At 33.5% G+C, this 26,316-nt stretch overlaps 2 long non-coding RNA genes and 1 pseudogene across 3 annotated transcripts; 1 reads left to right on the forward strand and 2 right to left on the reverse strand.

The window, feature by feature from the left end:
• Window positions 1-671: 671 nt before the first annotated feature.
• LOC116105971 lies at window positions 672-2,930 on the reverse strand. The gene is made up of 3 exons (XR_004124183.1): window positions 2,772-2,930; window positions 2,410-2,701; window positions 672-1,137 (listed from the first exon to the last, which is right to left on the reverse strand). It is a non-coding gene; the product is annotated as an uncharacterized LOC116105971 (long non-coding RNA).
• A 36-nt stretch (window positions 2,931-2,966) lies between these two features.
• LOC116105991 lies at window positions 2,967-6,143 on the reverse strand. 2 transcript variants are annotated; one of them, XR_004124190.1, is made up of 5 exons: window positions 5,738-6,143; window positions 5,573-5,633; window positions 3,503-3,608; window positions 3,088-3,332; window positions 2,967-3,015 (listed from the first exon to the last, which is right to left on the reverse strand). It is a non-coding gene; the product is annotated as an uncharacterized LOC116105991 (long non-coding RNA). The 2 variants fall into 2 exon arrangements; XR_004124189.1 differs by having other exon boundaries at window positions 2,972-3,332.
• A 5,727-nt stretch (window positions 6,144-11,870) lies between these two features.
• LOC116105916 lies at window positions 11,871-14,491 on the forward strand (annotated as a pseudogene).
• The last annotated feature ends 11,825 nt before the right edge of the window (window positions 14,492-26,316 follow it).

Raw genomic sequence — 26,316 nt, forward strand, 5'->3', positions numbered from 1 at the left:
GACGAATGTATCTTTTGGTGACTAATATTTAGTGATTAATTCTAATCATTTTAGACGCTGAATGTGAAATCTAAAAGGTTTTCGCAACTATTTTATTAGTGGATGAATATATCTTTTGATGACCAAAATTTAGTGGTTAATTCTAATCATTTTAAACGCTGAATGTAAAATCCAAAAGGTTTACGTGACTATTTTATTAGTGGACGAATGTATCTTTTGGTGACCAAAATTTGATAGTTAATTCTAATCACTTTAGACGCTGAATGTGGAATGCAATTATGCTAAATTACTTTTTGCTACTAAAATATTAATTACAAAATGTGTTTTTTTTTTTTTTTTTTAAGAAAATAATTAGTGACCAAAGCATTTCGTATTGACATAGTTTATACATTCAACATCAACAAAATAATTGACACAATATAAAAATCTGATCACTAACATCAAATATCATATTTTTATACATATATATATAGTCCATACATGGATTTTTATGCATGATGTACATTCAACATCAACAAAATAATTGACACAATATAAAAATCTGATCACTAACATCAAATATCATATTTTTATACAAATATATATAGTCCATACATGGATTTTTATGCATGATGAGCAATAAAAATCCAAAATGCACTATCACATGTGCATAACCAAAAAATAAGCATGCACCCACATTTTCCCCACTAGCTATCTATCTGTGCATAACTAACAAAAAAATGCCCACCCCACGTACACCATCTAACAGATATATGCAAACAGTCCTAAAAAGATAGTTCTACCCCCATATCAAAATATGTACTCCCCATACAACAAAAAACTAACCATCAATAGTGTTAGCATCTCAAGTGTCACCAATTGCGGTTTTTGAAATAGCTGTAGCTGATTAGGACGAGTCTTCATCAGTTGGAGATGGCAATGGTTGTCGAGTTGGAGCTTTATCAGATTGCTGTAGTTCAAGGGCTATAGTTAGTTGCTTCATCATCTCCAACAGGACAAATTGTTCTTGTTCAAGGCTTTTTATTTTCTCTTTTTGTTGATCAAATAAGATAAGCTGCTCCTCCAACTGTTTAATCTTATTTTCTTCTTGTTGCACAATGCACCTTAACTCTGCTTCTGCTGTAGTAACACGATGCTCTGTGTGTGAAAATGCAAAATTCTAGTTAAATCCGGAAGCTTTACCCAGAACTTCCTCACATATTTCAGCTTCTATTTTTTCACTTTCCCCTGCTTGTGTTTCATCTTGCAGGTCTATCATTTTTTTCTTACCATCAATTCAATGCATAATCAATAAGTCAACCAAGAAACTAAATAGCAACATAAAAGAATACTGCAGCAACAAACAAAAATAAAATTGATGGAGTAGAGAAGCAAGTATCTCAAAGATTATCAATCTAAACTTCAATGCCCTAGTTTTAAATTTTAAAGTTAAATATTTACTAATCAATTAAAAACATGCTAACATAAATTAAACAGTTATGAAAAACTAACATTTCCATACATAAACTCTTAATGAGAATTAAATTCCATCAAAGAGATAAAGTTTCACTCTTTTTATCACATCTTTACAGTGGAACTGCCCAAAATAAATAAAACAAAAGGCTGGTTTTTGACTACATCAACAGATAGGCGTGGCAACAATGACCATTTTCATTCCAAAAGCCATTAATGTATACATCATCATATAAGAAAACCTTCTAAAATGTCATAAAATCAACTTGTGGCAGGGTGTGTTCCCAACAGAAAAACGCAACACAATTGACAGTAGGCCCAACTACATCACATGACATCCAAGAAGGCAAGAGTCCATTTCCATAAAACTTAGAATTCCAAATGCAGTAGCACCACTAAATTCTACAATTAATGGACCTCTTCTTGTTGGGAGGAGTCACAAGCTAACACTATACAAGAAAAACCATGAACAATATACTTATACAGAACATAAGACCGTATTTCATTGAACTTTTTATTTAAAGAACATAAGACCATGACCAGTCAACTAATATTTAAAGAACATAAGAGTTTGTCCCCTATGTGGATTAACAAATTACCACATATAAACACCACAACTCTTGGCTTAAGGAGAAAATAAAATCAGGCCCAAATTTCAGAAAACAAACCACACTGCATGCTGATAATGATAACAGGGAATTCCACGGAAAAAGCTGATACACCACTCAAAAGAATAAAGAAACTATTTCCAGAAAACTCAACAAGAACTACAGGCATATAATTACAAACTCAAAAAGGTATTAAAAGAAAAGTACAACATACAAATACCTACTACATTTTATTCACCACTCCTTTTATGCTTACGAAAAAGCTACTCCTTTTCACTACTCTTGATCACAACACATAACATATAACAGAAGAGACCTTATATCGATAATTGAAAGATGATCAACTTACATATAGCTATCTTGCTTGTTCATTAATCCACCCTTTCTCGGCGCTCTAACGAGTGTCATGAAATAATTGTATAGGACCGACAGATTCCCCAAGTTGGTTTGCCTTAACAGTTCATATCGTCATTGACCATAAATTGAAATAAAATTAGTAAACAAGAAAACAAAGTTGTATATTTGTGTGGGTGAATAATATTAAATAACTTTTTCTTTTTGTGCTGGATAAAGTTCTTGGAACCACTGCGGTGGTTACACCTCATCTTCGACCGGTTCTCAGAATAAGTTTTTGACCGTGCCTAACACCACAAAATTTAATATTAAAATACAATACATATATAATAACATTAAAAACCATGTTGACCTTACCTGAAACTTTTCACTAGAAAAAAGGTCACAAAGATATATCCAATCATCGGGATCTTTAATTTATTAAGGTCTATTCTGTAATGCTTCCTCCTTAGTAGCATATGCTTTGAATTTCTTGTGTAGGGCACTCAGGAAGATGTTGAATCTCTTACACAATTTGTGCTTAAGCCATTTAAATACATGGGGCTCAATGAAATAAATGTCAAAATTGATATAAATTCATCAATAATGTACATGCATTAAACTTATATGGGTATTATATATTATTTTCATAAGGAAATATGAGAATATGGATAATGATATTAAACTACATTACCGTGATACGAGCAATCATTTGTTTTTCGACATCATAGGGAACTTTCTTCCAAGTAAGCACTCTAATCGGGGCATAGTTCCTCGCAACTATTCCTACCTCAGTACTCAACTTTGATGCATTTACTCCAGTAGGTATTCCATCTTCTTTTTGAAAGTCTACATGCAACTTCGAGTTCGCTGTTTGTATGACTCTTTCACATCCAACTCCTCTAGTCTTCCCTCTCATGTTCTTTGCCACAATATTGTCTACAAAATCAAAATAATGCATCATTAGTAAATAATATGTTATCACAAGGACGGTTTACATGTTGGTAAAGTAAAATGGATTCTTAAATTTTAAACAAACATTGTAGACAATATCTAAAATCCAAGTATATATTTCAGTATGCTTATATTAACCAATATCATAACTTAACCAGTGTTTGCAGCAATTTCAGGAGTCCGTACAGGACTATGATTCATTCGAACAACATTTGCACGTCTAGCTAGGGTCCTTCTTGTACCAGGAGCTATCTTCGGAATCTGCAAACATCAACATAAGAGAAAACATACCAGGTAAGATATAAGTCACTTTATACAATTAATCTCACGAAATTAGATCATTAACTATATTTACACATACAAAAAATAGTAAAGAGTACATATAATCATACAAGCATATCATACCAGGTAAGATATAAGTCACTTTATACAATTAATCTCACGAAATTAGATCATTAACTATATTTACACATACACACTCAGTAACGTCACTGTTCAAAAAAATGCATCATCCACTAAAGTTAAGCATAATGAGACAGTAATATTAAGCCTGAATAATCAAACAGTAATGCCAAAATGTTCACTAAAGTTGGAATAGAAGAAAATGTTGGCAGCTCATCTTGCAGTTAAAACATGAAAAAGAACAGCTTTTTGTGCCTAAAATATGGTGCTTTTCTCTTTTCTATCTTAACGTATTTTCTTTTTCATACATCTCCTGGTGGCATGTTTTCTTTTACAAATTTATATTCTTTAAATATTTTAATTTAAGCTGCTTGATGTGTTCTTCAGATTAGTTTCCAAGAGTTTAAAAACAAGCTACTTGAACCTGGTCTGGTGGATAAAATTGTTGTTTCAAACAGATCAGTTGCCAAAGTGTATGTGAAAAACACAGAAAAGCAATGCAAATAAAACCGATGATGAGTTTAAATAGGTGCCAGTGAAGTGAAGTGGTTTCAAGAATTGATGAGGTTTGCACCAACAACCAGACAAGCTAATGAAACAACTAGTGATCCCAAGTTCCAACCTTCAATAAAAAGATCAGTCCATAGAAAGGCATGCACAGAAACACACACACACAGGGAGAAGAGAATGTAAACTATAACTGAAAAAGAAAGGTATCTTGCCATTGAATATATAACTCCATTAAGTTTGGCCTATGGTTGAATAATAAAATTTTCAGATTTTTTTTTTTTTTTTTTTCACATATTGATTCTAACTCAGCAGGTCTCAAAGTTATTGGTTCTACAAAGCCAGCATATCATTATCATATTTTTCCACAGCCAGGCTACAAAAAATCTATAGCACAAGTATTTTATGGTTTGAAAGGCATAAAACAATCTTTAGACAATCAATGGTCTGGAACCTAACCAGAAAACACCTGCAAAAGTTTAACACAAACCCAACAGAACGCCAAAGTAATCTAAGGTTTAGCATTACTGATATCAAATGGTCAATCCAACATAAATAGTCCAACCAAACAATAGATGTGATTGATTTGAGTTGTGGAGCAAAGAGAAGCAACCCATGATTCCTTAAACGCCACCTCAAAATCGGCACTCCTTAAACGCCATCTCACATGCCACCTCAAAATTGGCACTCCTTAAACGCATTCTAACACTTCTACCTTGACACCACAGCAACCCATGATTTTTTTTTTTCAACTACCCCCTTAATATAAATAATTGAATAGCAGGGTATTTCATAAATAGATGAACATATAATATTAACATTAAACAATCAAAAATCTGTTTTATGTTTCTGTGAAAATTTAATCAAATACGATTTTTCCTTTTAAGCAATTTTAAAGGTCATAATAAACAAAAGGGAAAATTTTATAAGGCCAACTTTCTCCAGAACAGACATGAACCCATCATCTCAAAATTACACAATAAACGCAAGGGAAGAGAGGTTGAGAACTCAAAGAAGAATGTTTTGCAAATAAACAAAACCCACCATGAAAATGCAAACTCGAAAATGTTGTGTATATTACTTATAATCCGAAGCCAAAAGAAAGATGCACCAGGCACATAACAAGCATATTACTTATAACCTGAAGCATTTATTTAACCATTGTTTGAGATTACGGGAAAATGTACCCAAAATGAAAAGACATAAAAACAAAACCTACTGCTGAAATAAACTGAAAACACACGCAAACACTGGTAAAGTTTTGAAGAGTAAATCACCAAAGAAATAATTTTCTGAAATGGTAAAAAAGAAAATACCAGATTGGTTCTCTTTGCTCCACAACTCCAATCAATCACAACTACTAATTTTCTGAATTGTCTGAAATTAGCAAAATAATCCAACAGTGAAACGAAGAAATAGAGAGAAGAAGAAGTTTTAAGTTCAAAGCTAAGGTTTTTAACCCAAAAAAAAAAAAAAATTACCTAAATAGTTGGATGAATGGTGACTCGCTGTCTAGCTCACAGAGACAACTTTCTCTTCTTGTTGCTTCTGGGTTCTTGAGAATGGTCTGAGGTTGGTTCTAAGGCTGGTCTGGAACCCTTCCCTTCAACAGGAGCTCAGTTTAAGTAGCCGCTGGTGTCGAAGCTGAAACTGCAAGATCTGTTGCAGACGCAGGAACTTGTCTCATCCGCTACTCTCTTTCTCTGATGAACGATGTTGGTTACAATGTGCTTTTTTTGCATTATATAGGCTCACTCCAGTTCGATATTCTTGTGATTTCGAATGCTAGCTGGTGGGGGATTTGCGTGGAGAAGACAAGATCTAGGTAAGGTTATGAGATTGGGAATTTGGGAAATAGTTAGGGATTTACGTAGAGAAGAGATTGGGATTTTGGGGAAAACTGTTTATAAATAACTTTAAAAGGTAAGACTTTTAATTAATTATTTAATTTTTAAATATAATTATATTTTACAAACAAACCAATTTAAATCAATTTGTAACAAAATAGTCAGGAAAGCACCAATCATAGTTGTCTACTGGCAGCAACACGCCAATTTGGGGGGAACACAAATTTTTCAACTAAAATTGGCAATCAAACCGAATTTAGTTGTTATATATAATTTTTTGTAACTATTGTTAATATGAATAAAAATATTGGTTGCTAAAAATACCTTGGGGCCCTTGTAATTATTGTCCAAATATAGGATATTTTAGTAATTTCATTTTTCTGTAACTAATCATAATAATTACTAATAAATTCCTAATTATTCGCAACTAATTTAGCTACTAAAGGATAGTTGCAAAAAATTGTTTTTCGTAACGAATAATATAGATACAAAATATAATATTTTAGATGCAAATTGTCAAATTATGGAGGGAAAAATCGCCCGCTAAAAATGGCAACTAAATTTATTAGTCACTAAAACAACATGTTCTGCGACTAACAAAATAGTAGCAGAACATTAACTTTAGATGCCAAAAGTTAGAACATGTGGATCCTGAAATTTTAATCCTCTTTGCCCGACCAATAACAATTTAGTTAGTAAATGTAGCCTTTTTGCAACTAATTCTGGTTAGTTGTTAAAAAATTGGTTACAGGATATAGTTTTTCTTGTAGTGAGATAGACATTCATTTTCAAAATCAACATGAGGATTATGGATGTGAAAGAACCATCTGAATCTTATATTATGACAAAAATTCTCGCATAAAAGATTAGTTCATTCTTATCATCCTTTCTATTGAACTTGTGTGAAAAAGATTTTATTCTTCTTAAATCTCAGTGTTTATTTATTATGTCATCTCTATTCATATTCCATCTATTTGTTTCCTATTTCTGTTTAGATAAAACAAATCAAGATATATTCTAATGTGAAGTAACAAAATTTTCATTACAAAATGAAAATACTGGATAAAACATAAACAATATTCAATATTTTAATAGATATTTAATAAGAATGTTAGACAAAACTGTTTATGAAAATGTTAAAATCAACAAACATCAATCTAAGTATATTATAATCTTAATTAAAAAAAAAAAACTATAAATAACCATTTCTATTACAAATTTAAAAAAACTTTTGTAGCATTATTGATTAAACAAGACTCAAGCCGAACCATATGAATGTTTCATAACCATATTGCCAAACCACAATTAAAAAAATTAATAAATATATTATGACATCATCATTTCATCTTTGACTTGGATACTTAACAAAATATTTATTGCCCTTTCTTTAAGATTGTATCAATAAGATTTTATTATTAGTAAATCATCGTGTTTATTTATTATAATTCTCAACATCTTGCCAAACCATAATTAACTACCTAACTAATATGTTATAATATCATTATGACGTTTCTGACTTGCACACTTAACAAAATATTTATTACGGTTTTCTTTAATATTATACAGATAGTCTACTAACGTTTCGTATTACCTTATCCAAACAATTATTAACACTTTTTCGATCGACACTTTTATTTATTACCAATTGTCTGTTCAGATTCTACCTCTTCGTATCCTATTCTCCTATAAATATTACTTTGACATCAATCACCCATTTAGCTTTCTTCAAATACTATATACTTTCATTGTTCATTTCTTCTCCCAAATTTAATTCGAAAATGGCTGACAAAACATCACAATCAAAAGAATCTACAACGAATATCAGCAACGACCTCAATAGCAACAATTCTCCACCAAGACAACCAGAAGGTACGAATGTTCCACATCTTTTGTATCCTAAATTGCAAAATGTCAAACAAAACAATAATACATATTTGCGGGAATATAAAAACCATTAAAAAAAAAAAACTTTTTTGATATGTCAAGAGTTCATTTCATAATTATATTTATAGATTCATGTTAGCGTTTCCATATATTTATAAAATTTGATTGTATTTTATTTCTGCAATTGGTTTAGACATTTTTTAGGGAATACACTTTTTAGGGAATGCCAGAATTGAGGGAAATTCTAAAAAAAGTTGACACCAATCTGGATGATCTACATGCTGCTAGAGAGCAATTCAGATAAGTCATTGACCAGGTATTAGAAATCATGCAATCTGCCATAGATATTATCTATAACATAAACAAAAGAGAGTAAGCATTTGCACTAGAAAAACTAAACAACTGTAAGAGAAATAGAAAATAAACACCATCTATATCATCCAAACCCACTTCACAATATGACAAACCGATGTGCTTATTTCTTTTATAATAAAAGTATTATTCTCTATGTTCAACTTTATCTTGATTTCAATGTTACTCATTAATTTATTGAAATTTTGTACTCATTTTGTGGATATACAATTGTTCCTTTAATTGACGCATTGGATTTATTGTTTAATGAATCTACTAAAATTTCTCCATCTTGACACGTTCGTTTTGATTTAATTGCTCCATCTTCACATGTTGGATGAGTATTAATAATAATTATATAGGTAAATTACATAGGCATTTCAAAAGTCTAATCATTTTGAATAAAAAACATATAAAGATGGAAGTTAATCTCTTCATATTCTGTTTTGTAGCTCTACAATTATTAACTCATAAATTAACCAAGTTATCATATTTATGTTCTCAACTATTAAACAAACAAAGCCTTTGAATGAATTGTGTGAACGGACGTTTGTTTTCAAAACTTGGCTGAAGATTATTGATTTTAAAGAAATATATGAATCTTATACTATGAGAAAAATTTCACCAGTCAATGTCAAATTTGAAAATGAATATAACTTACAGAAATTGCGAAAGCTCAGTATAAATTTTAAGTTTAAATAGTTGATCTTGATAATATTCACGTGATATTAAATACAATACACAATTTACTATAAAATACTGACATCGAATATCAAAGACATATCTACAAAAATAATATCAATTTTACAATTAGACCATATAATATTTAGGCAGTCTTCTCAAGTTGCATGAATGATTTAATAACATCTTCTTATAATTGATATTAATAATTATAGAGGTACAATTATTAATTTTATCTTAACACAACTCTATACATATATATAATTTAATTTTACTCTAAAATTTGTATAATTTAACGATTATTATCTCTTAATTTAATTAGTTTATTTTGTCAAAATAAATTTATTTACGATCTATTTTAAAAACATTGAATAAACATACCCACACAACGCGCGAGCCCATTGTCTAGTTAATTAAATAAACAAAGAAAAAAATATATCTTTACACTTGAACAAATAAATAATCGAGTAAATAATTTAACTTAACTAAATTTTAATTTATAATAAACTAATAAGAAATAAATTATTTAAAGATATTTTCATTTTTTCGGTCAAATATTAACAGAAAACACTAACAGAACCTGATGAATGGTGGGAAAATGTCATTTTGAAACTTGACTGGTGGGAAAGTGTCGTTTTGCCAAACCTTGGGTTGGAAAATGTCGTTCTCAACCAACAATGGGTTTTTCGAGTGGTAAAGGCTTGGGGCCAAGGGGTTTGCTCCCCTGTTGTCTCAGGTTCGAATTGCAAGAACGGTTGCTAATATTGTTGGCCATGGTCCGCAGAACTTGCTCTGTTTCATAAGACTTGTTCGAGGTCGGGGAACTAGTAGAAGTGCGCGTAAGCTGGCTTGAACATCCTTGGTAACAAAAAAAAAAAAAAAAAAAAAAAAAAAAAAAAAATGTCGTTCTCCCACTTTGAATATATAGTCAAGGCCTTTCTTAATTTACCCCTGAAGGATAGTTAAAGTATAAATGCACCCAGGGTTATTTTTAGGTATTAGAAACCCCCTGCAGGATGGAGACTAATGGTGGCCACAGAGAATGAAATGCCCGGAGCAGCGCTGGTAAATACTCACAGATGACCAAAAATTTCTCTCTGCGCTCAGGTAAGTGATACTTTGAAGTTCCGTGCCCCAGATTTCTTGACAATATGTATCTATTTTTTTTCTGTACTAGGTGTGAGAGCGGGTGTACAAGGACTGCTAGTGGTTCAGTCTGAGAACAAGTGTTTGCTGAAGGAAGGAAAGTAGGTTTCCCAATGGACATGATGAATATAGAATTTGTTGCCTATCAGCCTTACATGATGGACATTTCTTTTGTCTGATATATTCACCAAGAACAAGAGTAATTAATGGAAGCTTCAGGACCTTGGAATTATATTGAAGATTGATATAAAGTGGATTTGAAAATTTGTCTCATTGGCTCCTTGACCTTGAGGTTCTGAAGCCAAAGGAAATCTTGCTGCTGTCAAAAGCTTTGAAAAGGATTTTGATTCTCGAGGTAAAATGCCGATGAAAATTTGAAACAAGAAGAATAATTAAACCAAAACATGATTAAATCTTTGAATTTCTTTACTGTGTAATTGTTAGATATCCTCCATTCACAAGTTTTGTTTCATCCATAATGATCCATTAAACTTGAAGCAGTAAGAATTAGCAACAAAGGAAACAATGTAGGAACTCAAAAGGGAAATGATGAAGCCAAAATACTTATGGGCTGGGCCTTACTTCAGATTTGAGCCCATTAAAAGGGCTAAGCCCACCTCTAAGAGAAACATAATCTATGATTAGGCGTTCTAGTCAGTTTCTTATGAATCTAAATACTTCTCATTTAGGGGACCAAATATTAACTAAAATAAGGTGTTTTGTTGCTAAATATGTCATATGTGCATACGGATATTTATGGAAATTATTTAAATTTAAAGGTTTATAAATTAAAAAATATGATTAATAATCATCTTATTTTATTTCTCACCACTAAAAAAAAAAAAAAATCCAAAGATTAACTCATATAAAACCATGAAAATAAATTTGAAAAATTATGGATATTATTATCTTCTTATTTTAAAAATAAAAATAAAAATTTGAATATTCTAATTCTGGTGGCGGCCGAATAAATAGCGGTCAGGTATCTCTAGCTAGAGTAACATCGTCATAGATTCTGCCACGTGGAAGTATTTGACCGAATCTGGCACGTGCTCGTCACACTCCCTTCATCCTTTCTACATTTTCCCTCACTTTCAAGCGACGAAAACACAAAAGTCAGAAAGTACTCTGCTCTTAACCAAAAATAAAAAAAAAAAAATTATGTAAATTTTCTTTTCGAAAGCTCTGGAAAACCATTCTTATGTTCTAAAACCTGCTAAAGGTAAAAGCTTTATCACCCTCTCTCAGAAAAGAAACTGCATTTTTCCGGGAAAAATTTGTGCAGGTCATTTTCTGTCTAAACAAAAATCCAATTCATGTCGTTGAGTATCAAAAGTTTGAGTTTTAATTTTTAAATAGCTTTTTTAATTTCATTTTTTTTTCTTATTTGGTAATTGTTTGTCAATTAGGTTATTAGTTATATAAACGTTTGGGCTTGGGATTTATTAATTATTGTTATGGGTGGTTTTACGGGTCATTGATTGGTTATGTGTATATGTTGGTGAATGTAGGTGAATAGATGACATTGTGTGCGGTTTCAGCCGCTGTTGCTTCCACTCAAAGAATCACTTTAAACCGTGTAATTTGTCCTCTATATACATTATGCATTTGTAAAATGATGCTTTCGTTATGCTTTTCGTTCTTTTGTTGATAAATTTGGAAACAAATGTTATATGTTGATGATGACATTAGTTTTTTTAGTGCAATGCAGGTGATTTTAGGGTGGATTGTTGTTTGTTTTCTATTAAGCATCTATGAGCATCGATTTTTTTTTTCTTTCTATTAAGAATTTATGAGCATCAATTTTTCTTTCTTTTTCTTAGAAAACCAGTCCAAATGGGGTAAATCTTTCATTTTTCAGGCTGATTATGTAGAGTTTGCATTGTCCAATCCAAGGGGGAAGCTCTCACACTTGTCATGCAGGCATCAAGTGAGACAGCCTGTTAATGTTGTTCAATTATTAGCAGTAAAGAGGAGGGAACTTACGCCGAAGACATTAGCCTTTTCTGTTCCAAATGAAAATGGTGAGGCTAAAAGAGAAACATCCCATGATTGCATTGATGAGGCCTGGTTTCGGAAAGAGAAACATCTCATGATTTCACTGATGATGTCCTGGTTTTGTGTTCCGAGACTAATAAAAGTTCTGAGCACCAAGATGTAGAAGTTGTTGCCTCTGTTTCATCTTTGGAAGAAGACCGTTCTCAGGTGCCAAGAAATTGAGAAAGCTAGGAAGCCTTCGTGAAAAACTAAAGGCTATTCGCTTACATGTATTAGCGTCTAAACAATGGAAAACTTCTCAACTCCAATTATGTCACGGGTACGCTATGTTATTTATATGGTTATTATAATATTATGTTCCATTAGGCAGCGGCTGGATGCTTGGTTTATTCTTAAGTGCTTGCGGAGTGGGACACTAATAGCTTGGCCTCTAATATTTCACCTCTCAGTATTTCTTGAACCATCTGATGGACTTTAAAAGAATAAAATTCTATGATTCTTCCATGGCCATATTTAATTATATATGCTGCTTTGTTCTTGTACCAATCTTTACACATCTCTCACTCATCAAGCTCTGGTAATTTATGGAATGATAAATTTGTTTCAATTACTAAACTGCTGTTTATTTGGAAGTAATCTGGGTTACCAATGACCATGGTATGGTACTTTCTGCCTTCTAAACATAATTTTTTTTTATTTATTTGTGTCCTGATAGACATTACTTGGAGAGTGCAATAAGCTTAATTCATTATCTAGCTCTGAAAGGCCTTGACATTGAGCAGCCGAGGGAAGATCTCTCTTCTACTGTTCTTCTAAATTTGAAGACTATCAATTCATATGTTCTTGCATGTCTAAATGCCGGAATCCAACTATTGAAGAACCGGAATACTACTTCTCTAGATATAGAAGAGAACATTAGTGTGCGAAGTTGCACTCAGGAAGTATTGACCAACAGCAAAATGAGAAGTTCACAGCTAGAGCGATGAGGAAGAAACTGTTGTTCAATAAAGAGTTATTGTTGGGTACAATTTGGGGTAACAGAGCTACTCATGTTATGGTGACAGTTGGGCAAGAAGCTACCGAGAGTGATAAGTGATATTCGTAGGCTGATGCCTTCATAATTAGGATACTCATGGAAACCCTAGTGTCTGGAGTAAAATAATCAGAAGAGTAAAAAGAACTTCTCAAATGCTGGAGATGCCATGTCGAATTCTTATGGATTTAGTTAGACCAAAAATCCGTACAGGGAGCTTGAAGCCTGGTCCATGTGTAACTAAAATATCCCTCAAGAAAAATGCTACTGGAAATGTGATATTGCCAGCTCAAGTTTGGCTTTCTTACAAAGGAGCAGGTCCTCCTCCTTCTCACTTGTCCCTGATGCAGCTCTATTCATAGATGACCAAAGATTTCTTAGTGAGCTCAAGGAAGGTGATACTTTGAAGTTTTATGATGCTAGAAGGAAAAAAAGGATGCTCAAGATTACTAGACAGTTTCATGTTTTTTCTGGTATAGGGTTTGTAGCTGAATGCACAAGGACTGCTTATGTTAAGTCTGGGAAAGAATTGTATACTAAAGGAAAGAAAGGTAGGCTTTTAACTGGAAAGGTGGTGGATGTCCCTGCTAAAAGGAAATTTATCTGATTGAGAGTTGGAGACTTGCTAACCATATCACAAGATAGTTCATTGGAACAGGAAGATTTGTCTGGTCCAGCTAGTGGTGCTCATAGGATAACTTGTTCTTCTGGCTATCTATTGGATTCTGTCAAACCTGGAGGGCCTATAGCTTTTGATGATGGAAAGATTCGGGGAGTAATCCAGGGAGCAAGTCAGAGATTGTTGTGTCTATCACTCGTGCTGGTCTTACAGGTACTAAACTTGGATCAGAAAAATCGGAAAGCAATATCCGGTTTGAGGGTCTTACTACAAAGGATCTCATGGATCTGGAATTTGTTGCCTCGCATGCTGACGTTGTGGGTGTTTCATTTGTTCGAGATATGAGTGATATTGTTGTGCTCTGTCAAGAATTGGAGAAAAGGAAACTTCAGAACCTGGGTAATGTTTTGAAGATTGAGACAAAAAGGGGATTTGAGAAATTGCCTCTTTTGGTTTTGGAAGCTATGAAATCTTCAAATCCTTTGGGGGTTATGATTGTGAGAGGGGCTCTTGCAGTGGAGTGTGGGTGGGAAAGGTTGGCAGATATACAATTCTGTCTATTTGTGGAGCTGCCCATGTACCAGTCATTTGGGCAACTCAGGTCCTGGAGTCACTTGTCAAGTCTGGTGTCCCTACCAGGGCTGAGATTACCAATGTTGTCAATGGAAGGAGGTAAGTGTTCACAGTGTTATTTACCTTGGAATTTCATTATATTGATCAGACAAGTTCTGTTGATAGAGGTTCATTTTCACTCTTCCTCGTGTATCTATGCCCTGATGAGCATGATAAGACCCATATAGCCAATTTTTTGATATTTTCCGTAGGCACCTAAGATTATTAGCATTTACTATTGCTTTTGCAAGTCAGCTAATTTAAAAAAGGATGGTTTTCTCCTTGGTCTCTAGACTTCCTTAAAACACACGTTACTCTTATTACAAAAAGAAATATTAACACGCTTGATTTGGAACTCTGGTCGCCTAGGGTTGCCCGCCCCTGCATTCAAGTGTTGACCCACCCCTGCATTCAAAGATTCGTGTACAACCTCCCTCAAGTCTTCAGCCATTAAAGCAAATGCTTCAACTTCTGTAAAAGCACAGAGATTTCCAGGTGAGCGGGGTAATGGGCACAAGGGGTTAGGATCAAAAGCCCATATGGGAAGCTCTTCACCCCAATAGTCACTCGCCCTAAAGACAATGCCTCCACCGTTCATACTCGTTGATAGACTGCCTTGCATCACGAAAAGCATCTGCCTAATTAGCTCACCCTGAGTTACAATGGAAGACCCTGTCCTGTATAGCATCGGCTGAAGACGGTAACACAATTGGTTTAAAAATTGTTCCTCCATTCGTCCAAATTGTTGTGGCATCTAATTAAACAGATCAAGGATTAATAGACATTTCAGTAAAAATTTTGACATTATTTAATAATTATTCATCCATCGTCTTTGTTTTAATATTTGAGTTGGCATTATAACTATTACATTTTACTTTTCTATTCTTAACCATTTATTCACTCTGTCTCTGTCTCTCTCTCTTTTTCACCATTCTGTTTTCTTTCTTTGCCTCTCTATATCCTTCTCTCCCTTTCTTCTCAAGTTATTGCTCCAGATGAAATATCGCATGTAAACTACAAAAGCTTTCCTAAAGATTAGTAATTCACTAGCTTTTTTTTTTCCCTCCACTGCAGCCCCATTCTGTATTTTTTCACCTTGATTATTGAAAAGATAATCAAATTATGAGTAGAAGGTTTGAAAACGAACTCACCGTCCTGAGCACTTCGAGGCAAAGTTCTCTTTTTATTTGGTTACGCAGGTGCTCTGGGAAATCGTTGAGATAATGTTCTGCGCCAAATAGTCGGTAGTTCGTGTAAACCTCCCGTTGAAGATTCTCAGGGAGCATTCTAAAGGCTCTCCATTGCCTTATCTCTCGTGCCCTCAATCTCCTCTCCTCTAATCTTTGGGTTTCAGAATGCAGATATATATGTTTCACACATGAAACACAGTTAAACTCATTGTTCTTTTGTAATTCGTCTAATCTGTAGCATAATAAATCAACTATATAAGAGACTAGAACTAGAAAAATATATACCAACCTGCAGTCTTCCAACGACAAAGAAAAAATTAACATAAGGCTAGTTAGAAAAATCGAAATCACGAACAAGTTTTCCTCAACATCGCTACTTACACGGAGGTCTTGGGCCATTGTACTGCATGCAATTGATAGATAAATTTTAGTCAATAAAAATGCAAATGTTGAATTTGTTAAAATGAGTCCACCAAGAGAGTTAACATGGTATAAGTTTTAATATCACTAAAAAAGGAACCATTTTTGCTTAATTATGTGAAACAAGAGAAGACTTCCCCAAACGAGGTGAGTCTAAAATGAAAGGGGAACCACCCAAGACATAAACAGATATGTGAAGTACTAAAGCTCCGCAAATCTTGTATTCACAAGCTATAATCTTATGGGCTTGTTGCTACTCCGTTACCAGCAAGGGCCCAATAATGTAAACCTGTTAGTTTAAACATTAGAATAGGGGTTCTGTTATGGGCTTTAAAATTAAAAGCTGATCTTATTTGAAGGATATCAGGATAGGAACCATAAATATAATGTATGATATCTTTTCTGTTTTGGACAGCCTCTCTTTTCTGGAGTTGGAAGAACGTGGCAATTAGATATGGAGACAGAGTGAATAATCCCTGTTTATATAAATGGTGTCAGAGAAATAACCAAGAGCCACTTGGGCATTGGACATGACATGCACACGGCTAAATGTTAGTAATTATTTAAAGCTTGTAAATATAAACAATCAAATAAACATAGCTCTTAGAATGTCATGATTTTCACAAACACAATAATAAAATAATTATCGTGAGAAAACATACCCGATCCTGAAGCCATGATAATAAACTTTTGAAATAAAAACTGATTTCTCATCTCTTAACCCTTTTACAAATAATGCTAAAATTGATGGAAAAAATACATTAACTCTTATAGGTAGAGGGAGGACCAGTTTATATATAGAGAATAACAATTAATCTGATATGTTCATCAAGTATCTATCCAATGGCTAGGATTCATTATTCAATAAGCACATGTACTAGTCAAATTTATTTCCACATGTAACTGATAAAAAATTATTACACATGTAATCGACAAATTTAAAACAATTAGAAACTGCCAACATTTGAATTAAATTCAAATTAGTGGATAACTGATGAGCCACTTCCAATAGTCTCCCACTTGGCTCATCCGATAAACCAACATAAGTGGTTAATGATATAACATCAAGCATGCAATAACAATGAAACCTTTCATTATGCCCATCAAAATCACCTTGGCACAACAAACTACTAAATGTGAGTAATAGCGGTTGTATGTTATTTATGTAACATATTTCCTTCCATGCACCACTACAAATAGTCGTTCATCATACTCGGTCTATAAGTTATATAAACATAATGGTCCACGATTATGTCTTAAATGTCTTAAAAAAACTATCCATTTCTTTGTCAATTATGTATATATCAATACAAGAAATAGGATATATATATATATCTCAAAAACACAAATTATTGAGCTTAGAGTGTCAATGCATCAATTATTATAACCAAGACTCATTCTATCTACATGTTCTTTAAATGTCTTTGGTTGCAATCCTTTAGTTAAGGGATCTGTAATCATGAGATCTGTCCTAATATGTTCAATAGACACTTGTTGTTTCTGAACCTCCTCCTTAACGGAAAAATACTTTAATTCCATATGTTTAGCACCTCTTGAGTATTTGTCGTTCTTGGAGAAGAAAACTGTTGCGGAATTATCATAGTAAATTTTCAATGGCTTGATAATGGTGTCGACAACCTTAAGTCTTGAAATAAAATTACTCAACCATAATGCATGAATTGTAGCCTCAAAACATGCCACAAACTCTGCTTCCATAGTTGATGAAGCGATGACAATCTGCTTAGCACTTTTGCATGAGACTACTCCTCCAACTAATAGGAACAGATAACCAAAAGTAGATTTTCTGCTGTCAAGGCATTCAACAAAATCCGAATCTGAATATCTGATTATTTCTAAACAATCAGATCTTCTATATGTGAGCATATAATCCTTCGTTCCTTGCAGACATCTCAAAACTTTCTTCCCAACTTTCCAATGATCAATTCCCGGATTACTTTGATACCTACCTAACATACCAACAACAAAACTGATGTCTGGTCTAGTACAGGTTTGGGCATACATCAAACTGCCAACAACCAAAGCATAAGGAATTGATTCCATTTTCTTTTGTTCTATATTGTTCTTTGGGCATTGCATGAGACTGAATTTATTCTTTTTTTGTATAGGGACAATGCTTGCTGAACATGATTCCATGTGAAATCTCTCTAAAATTCTCTCAATATATCCTTTTTGAGATAACCCTAACAATCCTTGTGATCTATCTCAGAATATTTCAATTCCTATCACATAGGATGTCTCTCCCATGTCTTTCATTTCAAAATTCTTTGAGAGAAAATTCTTGGTTTCATATAATATGCCCAAATCATTCGCAGCGAGCAAAATATCGTCAACATATAAGACTAAAAATACAAACTTGCTCCCACTAATGGTATATACACCTATCAACTGTGTTTTCTTTAAATCCAAAAGAAGTTATGGTATCATTAAACTTAAGATACCATTGTTAAGAAGCTTGTTTAAGTCCAGATATTGACTTGTTAAGCTTACACACCATATGACATTTTCCTTCAACTGATAAGCCTTCAGGTTGGTCTATCTAAACTTCCTCCTCAAGATTTCCATTAAGAAAGGTTGTTTTCACATCCATTTGGTGTAACTCTAAATCATAATGAGCCACCAACGCCATAATAATTCTTAAAGAGTCCTTTTTAGAAACTGGGGAAAAAAGTCCTTTATACCGTTCTATGTTGCCATTTGAATCACGTTTGGTCTTAAAAACCCATTTACAACCAACACTTTTTGAACCTCCAGGCAACTCAACGAGATCCCAAACTTTATTTTGTTTCATGGATTTCAACTCTTCATTCATAACATCAATCCACTTATCAGCTCATTACAATTTATGGCTTGTGAGAATGAAACCGGATCCTTATTAATTCCAATGTCAAAGTCTGAATCTTGTAAGTAAATCACATAATCATCTGAAATTGCAGGTCTTCTTTGTCTTTGAGACCTTCTTAATGATGATTCTTGTGATACTTCTTCGTTAGACCTTAATGAATTAGGTTCTTCATGGAATGATTCTTGATTCAATTGTTGTTTGTTATTGTTGAAACATTCTACAATAGGAACAACATCTAGAGTAGATTTAGGTAAGGGAGTTTCCACCCTTGTCTCTTTGATATCTATCCTCCGTTGTTCATCACTCCCACTAATCTCATCATTTTCAAGAAGTTTTGCATTGCTAGTTTCCACAATTCTACAACTATGGTTAGGACAGTAAAACCTATAGCCTTTGGATTTCTCTGGATAACCAATAAAGTATCCACTAATTGTTCAAGAATCCAATTTCTTTTCATGTGGGTTATAGATTCTTACTTCCATTGGGCAACCCCAAACATGCAAGTGCCTTAAACTAGGTTTCCTTCTAGTCCACAACTCAAAATGAGTTTTGGGAACTACTTTACTAGGAACCCTATTCAATAAGTACACGACAATTTTTAGAGCATGCATCCACAATGATAAGGGTAATGAGAAGTTACTCATCATACTTCTAACCATATCCATTAGTGTTCTATTACGCCTTTCTGCTACACCATTTTGTTGAGGTGTATTTTGTAATGACCCTCTCTCTAGCTAGTATACTTGTAAAATAAACAGTAAAACTCACTAAGTATATATATTAAGAAAATATAAATGTAGATGAGTATAAAATAATGGGCCCAATTTTTCTTTATATATACAAAACTATACATAGTGTAAATAAATTTCTTAAGAAGCTCGACAGTGTTACTCGACCCTTCCGCATCTTGACATTCCAAGCGACCACATCTCATCTACTACCTGCAAAAACATTGAAAACAACTAGGTGAGCACTAATTGCTCAGTAAGTAAACCCGCTATGCTACCCTTCTATCTCCGTTGCTCATATTCTGAATTCTTTCCTTACATCACACTTCTCTCTTCTTCTTTGTTCTTTTCTATTCTTTCTCTATTCTTTTTCTGTTCTATCTCTCTGTTCTATCTCTCTATTCTTTTTCTGTTCTTTCTCTATTCTTTCTCGTTGTGTTCTATTCTTTCTTTCTTTCTGTTATGTTCTTTCATTCTGTGTTCTATTCTTTCTTTCTTTTCTTTCTTTCTATGCCGATCGGACTCGGTTGAGGCATGGATTCAAAAATCTGGCCATGTGAGTAGGTACTAGGGCAAATAAAACCCTTGTCAAAGAGTTCTTGAAGTTGCTTTTTCAATTCCTGAAGCTCAGCTGGGGCCATCTAGTAAGGGGTTTTAGAAATTGGTGTTGTCCCTGGTGTCAGTTCAATGCTGAATTCTACTTCTCTTTCCAGAGGTAAACCCAGCAAAACTTCCAAAAATACATCTAAAAACTCCCGGACTACTGGCACAATTTGAATCTCTGGTTATGGAACATCACTACTGTGCCCTACATGAGCAATATACCTTGAACACTTTTTTCTTAGCATCCTTCTAGCCTTTACACTGCTAATCAACATACTAAGTTGGTGGCCCACGCCGAAATTAAACTTATCACCATCATCAAGATTAAATCTTTCTTTCTTATTTCGACAATCAATATCTACTCCAAATCTCCCCAGGAAATCCATGCCCAAAATAACATCAAAATCAGGCATATCAAACACTACCAAATCCACTGGAAACTCCCTTCCATGGATCACCACGGACTCCCCTGAAAGCATCTCCTTAGTTACCACACTAACACCATCTAGTAACTCTTTCTTAATGGAATAGTTCTCGACCTTTTATTCTGCCAAACCCATATGTTCTTCTTGGATTGAAATCTTTTCTTATTTTTCACCTCTCTATTATTGGGGGCATCAGCTTTAACAGTGATGTAGTACACTCCACAGACCTAAACCATTTTTTTGCCACTATAGAGTCCATCGTACCCTTGAATGCTGACGACTGATGTTGACTAAGCAACCCATATATCGACTTAATATGATTCTGCACTATCAGGGGTACCGGCCTCTCTCTTTCCTTTTTAGGGGTCGGTACAATAAATGGGGTCTCAACTCTCTCCAGTATCGAGCCTCCCCCAGTCTCTACCAAGACTTACTGTATAATTACGGATCCTTGCTTCATCGAGGACAAGGGAAGTAAATTCTGACGGGTGGGAAGGTTCACCCGTACTCATTGCCTTCTTACTGCCTACTCGAGTTCTCTAAAACTTTTAGTCAACTCAATTAACTCATCTACTACGTGTAAGGAAAGAAATAACTTATAGTGGTCAGCTACGGAACATCAATGCGGCGGGAAAGGCACACTGTCAAATCCCAAAATCTTTGCTCTGATATCAAAAATGTAATGACTCTCTCTCTAGCTAGTATACTCGTAAAATAAATAGTAAAACTCACTATATATATATATATATATATATTACAAAAATATACATGTAGATGAGTATAGAGTAATGGGCCCAATTTTTCTTTATATATAAAAAACTATACATAGTGTAAATAAATTTCTAAAGAAGCTCAACAGTGTTGCCTGACCCTTCCGCATCTTGACATTCCAAGCAACCGCATCTCATCTACTACCTGCAAAAACATTGAAAACAACGGGGTGAGCACTAATTGCTTAGTAAGTAAACCCGATATGCTACCCTTCTATCTCCATTGCTCATATTCTGAATTCTTTCCTTACATCACACTTCTCTCTTCTTCTCTGTTCTTTTCTATTCTATTCTTTTTCTGCTCTTTCTCTCTGTGTTCTATTCTTTCATTCTTTCCGTGTTCTATTCTTTCTTTCTTTTCTTTCTTTCTATTCTTTCTTTCTTTCTTTCTTTCTTTTCTTTCTTTCTTTCTTTCTTTCTATTCTTTTCTTTTCTTTCTTTCTATTCTTTCTTTCTTTTCTTTCTTTCTATGTCGATCGGATTCGGTTGAGGCATGGATTTGGAACCTTGGCCATGTGAGTGGGTACAGTCCTCATCTACTTGCACTTCTATTGGACTGTACAACTCTTCTTTCTGATGCTGAGGCCACTCACTAAAGGTGGCGTGCATGTAGGTAAATTCTGTTGGTACAGTTCTCATCCACATACATTTCTAACGAACGGTACACTTACTTCTTTCTAATTCTGAGGCCGTTCACTGAAAGCGGCATGTATGTGGGACTATTCTTCTCTGTCACTCATGAGTTCCCCATCGCAACAGCTTTCTCTTCTCTTATCTTTTTACAATTAATTCTTTTCTTTCTTTTTCTTTATTCTTTACTATTCTCATCCATGTGTATGTGCATGGAACTATGCTCATTCTTTGCTATTCTTTCTAAATGCAAATGTGAGAATGTGAGAATGCATTATGGCATATAAAAATATCATTAGAAAACTAGTATTTTCTACTAACAACATTCTCATACTTGAAATCAATCATAGATTATTAGACTAAAAAATATTTTGAGGTAGTCATTCTGCACAGGTCATATTCAAGAAGGCATATCTCAAGTTATACATATTGGATTGCTACGATCTTAGTCTCGTTTTAAAGCTTAGGGATAGGGCTACAACCTTTATGTTTAGGTCTTAACCTAGTTCAATCGGTACGATGCCCAAAAATAACTTAGAAAGTCACAGCTATAACATGGCAACCATGGTAACATGTTTTCTCGTAGGATTTTCATCAAACAAATTGCATGCATACTCAAACTCTATTTGGCTACACTTCTACTTCTTTCTCAAGCCACCAATATTTGGAGCAAAACTCCATTAAATCAACACTAAACCTGACCAAGAAGCTACACTCCATAAAGTCTACTCAAACTCTTTCTAAATTCAACCAAACTTCCATCAATCACCATATAGGCAAAGTCTACATTCTCATGGCTGAATTTTAATTATCATCAAGTATCAATCTCATTAAAACTTCTCAAAAACATAAGCACATACATACATGTACAAATCTCTACAACCTTACACAAATCAAACTTAGGGTTGGATTTACTTGCCTTGATCTTGGGTAGTTCCACACTAGAAACTCTCTCTTTGGGTAAATATCCTCTTCTTCTTAAACCCTAAGCATATAACTATAAGAATTCAACACTTTAAAAATTAATCTCACATCATATTACAAGAACTCTTACCTTTGGATGCTTAGGATTGAATATCTACCAAAATCCAACCAAAAATCCTCTAATTGCCTTGGAAATTTGATGAAGAAAATGAGAGAATTTGGAGATGAAAGTGGCATGTGAGGGAGTAGAGAATGATAGGGTTTTCAAGAATGAACTCAAAGTATCTCATTTATTACTTCTACTTTCCCCTTTTGCCCTTGCACTTTCTATGAAGTTCCATTTATGTCTCTTAGTCAATTACAATAATATCCTCATTTTTATTAGCTTCTCCATGAAATTCTATCTCTTTTTACTCCCCACTTTTTCAACTAATTATGAGTGAAAAGACCATTTTACCCCTAATGAAATTTTAGGGCATTTTCTTCACACTTGTTCAAGATAACTTTAACAAAATTCAACTAAGTGTATTAGGGAATACGTAAAGCTACGTACCGCGATGTGGGCGTTACATATTTGGCATAGTGTATGGTGCACATATGCTCCGCTTTTCAAGAAATCTTGCAAATGGTCCTGGACATTGTCCTAATTCATTATACTTCCTATAGTATTCACCACCTTTATCAGAACGTATGATTTTCACCTTTCTATCTTGTTGCCTTTCAACCTTATTAATATATATCTCAAGGGCATTAACTGCTTGAGACTTTTCATGCAACAAGTAAAGATAACAATAACGTGAAAAATCATCAATAAATGTGATGAAATACTTTTCTCCACTAAAGGTTGGAGCTTCAAAAGGTCCACATATATCGGTGTGTACAATTTCAAGAAGCTGTGAACTTCTTGTGGCTCATTTCTTATTGTGTCTGGTTTGCTTTCCCTTAATGCAATCCACACACGTTCCAAGATCAATAAAATCTAGATTTGGAAGAATCTCATTCTTTACTAGTCTTTCTATTCGTTCTTTGGATATGTGACCCAAACGTCTATGCCACAAGAAAGATGAATTTTCATTTAACCTACCACGCTTAATTCCACAATTACGATGTACTATAAATAGGGATTCAATAAAAATACGATCAAGATCTAGTTTATATAAACCATCACTAAGAATACTAGATCCAATAAAAATAGTATTCTTATACAAACTAAAACAACGTTCTCCAAACCTAACAATAAAACCAGAAATGTCCAATTTTGAAAGAGAAACTAAATTATGAGAAATAGAAGGAACATAAAGGATTTCTAATAGATCCAGGTGATGGCCGGTATCCAAGATCAAGCGATAAGTCCCTATTCCTTCGACCAAAGCCTTCATTCGATTCCCAATAAACACAAAGTTCTCATTTGGACTTGTGGTCTGGATAGTAAGGAATCCCTACATTGTATTACAAATATGAGTGGTAGCACCAAAATCAAGCCACCAAGTATTACTTATAAGGAATTTCAGTCAAATTTGATTCGAAACATACTAAAGCACTTGGCTTACCTTTCTTTTCGAACCAAGCCTTGCGTTTATGGCAATCTTTCTGATAGTGCCCAAGTTTCTTGCAAAAATGGAATCTATCGGCCTTGCATTCCTTCTTTTGATTTTTAGAATCATCCTTAAACTCGTCCTTTTTCGATCCCTTCTTCCTGATTCTTTTTGTCTTCTTTTTACCAGCTTCATGCTTCACAAGGTTAAGTGAATGACCTCCTTGATTCTTCAACCTTAATTCCTCATGTACTAACTTACTGGACAATTCATTTAAACTCACTTATCTTTAATAGTGTTGTAGTTTACTTGAAATATCCCATACTCAAGAGGCAACTAGAGAAGAATAAAGTGAATTAAAAAATCATCATCAACGGCCATACCTAACCTCCTTAATTTTGTCGCTATGTTCATTATTTCAATGAGATGATCGTGCATACTTCGAGAGTCATCATACTTCATGGCTGTCAAAGAAGACATCAGCGTTGTAGACAAAGATTTATTTGCAGAACGAAATCTATCTTCCACAAAGCTAAGACATTTTTAGCATTGTCAGTTTGAGGAAGACTGTCTTTAATGTTGCCAGCTATTGTCATCTGCATAAACTTTAGACAAAGTTGATTTGCCTTATACCATGATTTGTGATAGAATTTCTCTTCATCAATGCTGGTATCAGTAATATCAGCAGGTTTCTATTCATCGAGAGCCATGTCCAAATCTAAAACTCCCAAATTGAAATGAACTTGCTCCTTCCATTCTAAGAAATTCAATCCATTAAACATGACCACAGATGATGCTTGAGAATTTAAAGAAAAAGGAACTGGAACTGCAATTAAATACTCACCATTAGCTTAAATAAAAACAGATCCAGAAAATATAATAGTAAGATATATCCAAGTTCTCCTTTGGGTAGATGTAAGGATATATCATCATTCAACATGCCTATTTTTCTTTATAGGTGATTACATATATTTTTAATTAATTATATATACTATTTGTGGATATGTAAATAAAATCAATGAAAAATATCAACTCACCTCTTTATATTCCTTATGCATAGAAACTGACTTACCTTTGGGTATGGCTAAATTCTTATGGACAAGGAATCTTAAAAATTCTAGGCATCAAAAGGACAACTTGAAAATTTTCATATTTCAAATTTAACAACGTACTAGTTTGGCCACTTTGGTGACTTACAAACTATCATAATATCAAACATAAGCTTATATATATCAACTCTCATAATTAGAATATTTACTTGAATAATTTATTAAACATTAGAATAAATTATCTATAATATTCTGTAGAGTTAAATATTATTAATAAATCATCATTGTTCTTTCACTCATGGTTGTGATAAAATATTAATAAGTATTTTATAACACCCATGAAACCAAAATAGAGAAAATTAAATTCATCCTTTATTGCAATATGAAATTGCACTATTATGCTTTAAATACATATAGGATTCTTTAGTAAAATTCTCTAGACCAAAGAGCATTTGAATTTAACAGAATACATAAATTCACTTAAAGCTGTAATAAACATGTAAAACCTAAATTAACCCATTAAAGGCTAAAACCTAAGTTAAACCATCAAAGGCTAAGGTGTCACGGGATCCAAACTTCATGAATTCATTGCAATTAAAATAATACAAGGAACATGCATTGATAAAAATAAATAAATAAATACCAAAGCAAGCCTAACATGATTAGAACAACAACTAATATGTGATATTACATCTCAATTACCCATGAATTCAAGCATAAGCCAGTACAATAAAATACAGAATTTTATTTCA

The sequence above is a fragment of the Pistacia vera genome, unplaced genomic scaffold (genome assembly GCF_008641045.1).
Source record: "Pistacia vera cultivar Batoury unplaced genomic scaffold, PisVer_v2 Contig507, whole genome shotgun sequence".
Taxonomy (NCBI): Eukaryota; Viridiplantae; Streptophyta; class Magnoliopsida; order Sapindales; family Anacardiaceae; genus Pistacia; species Pistacia vera.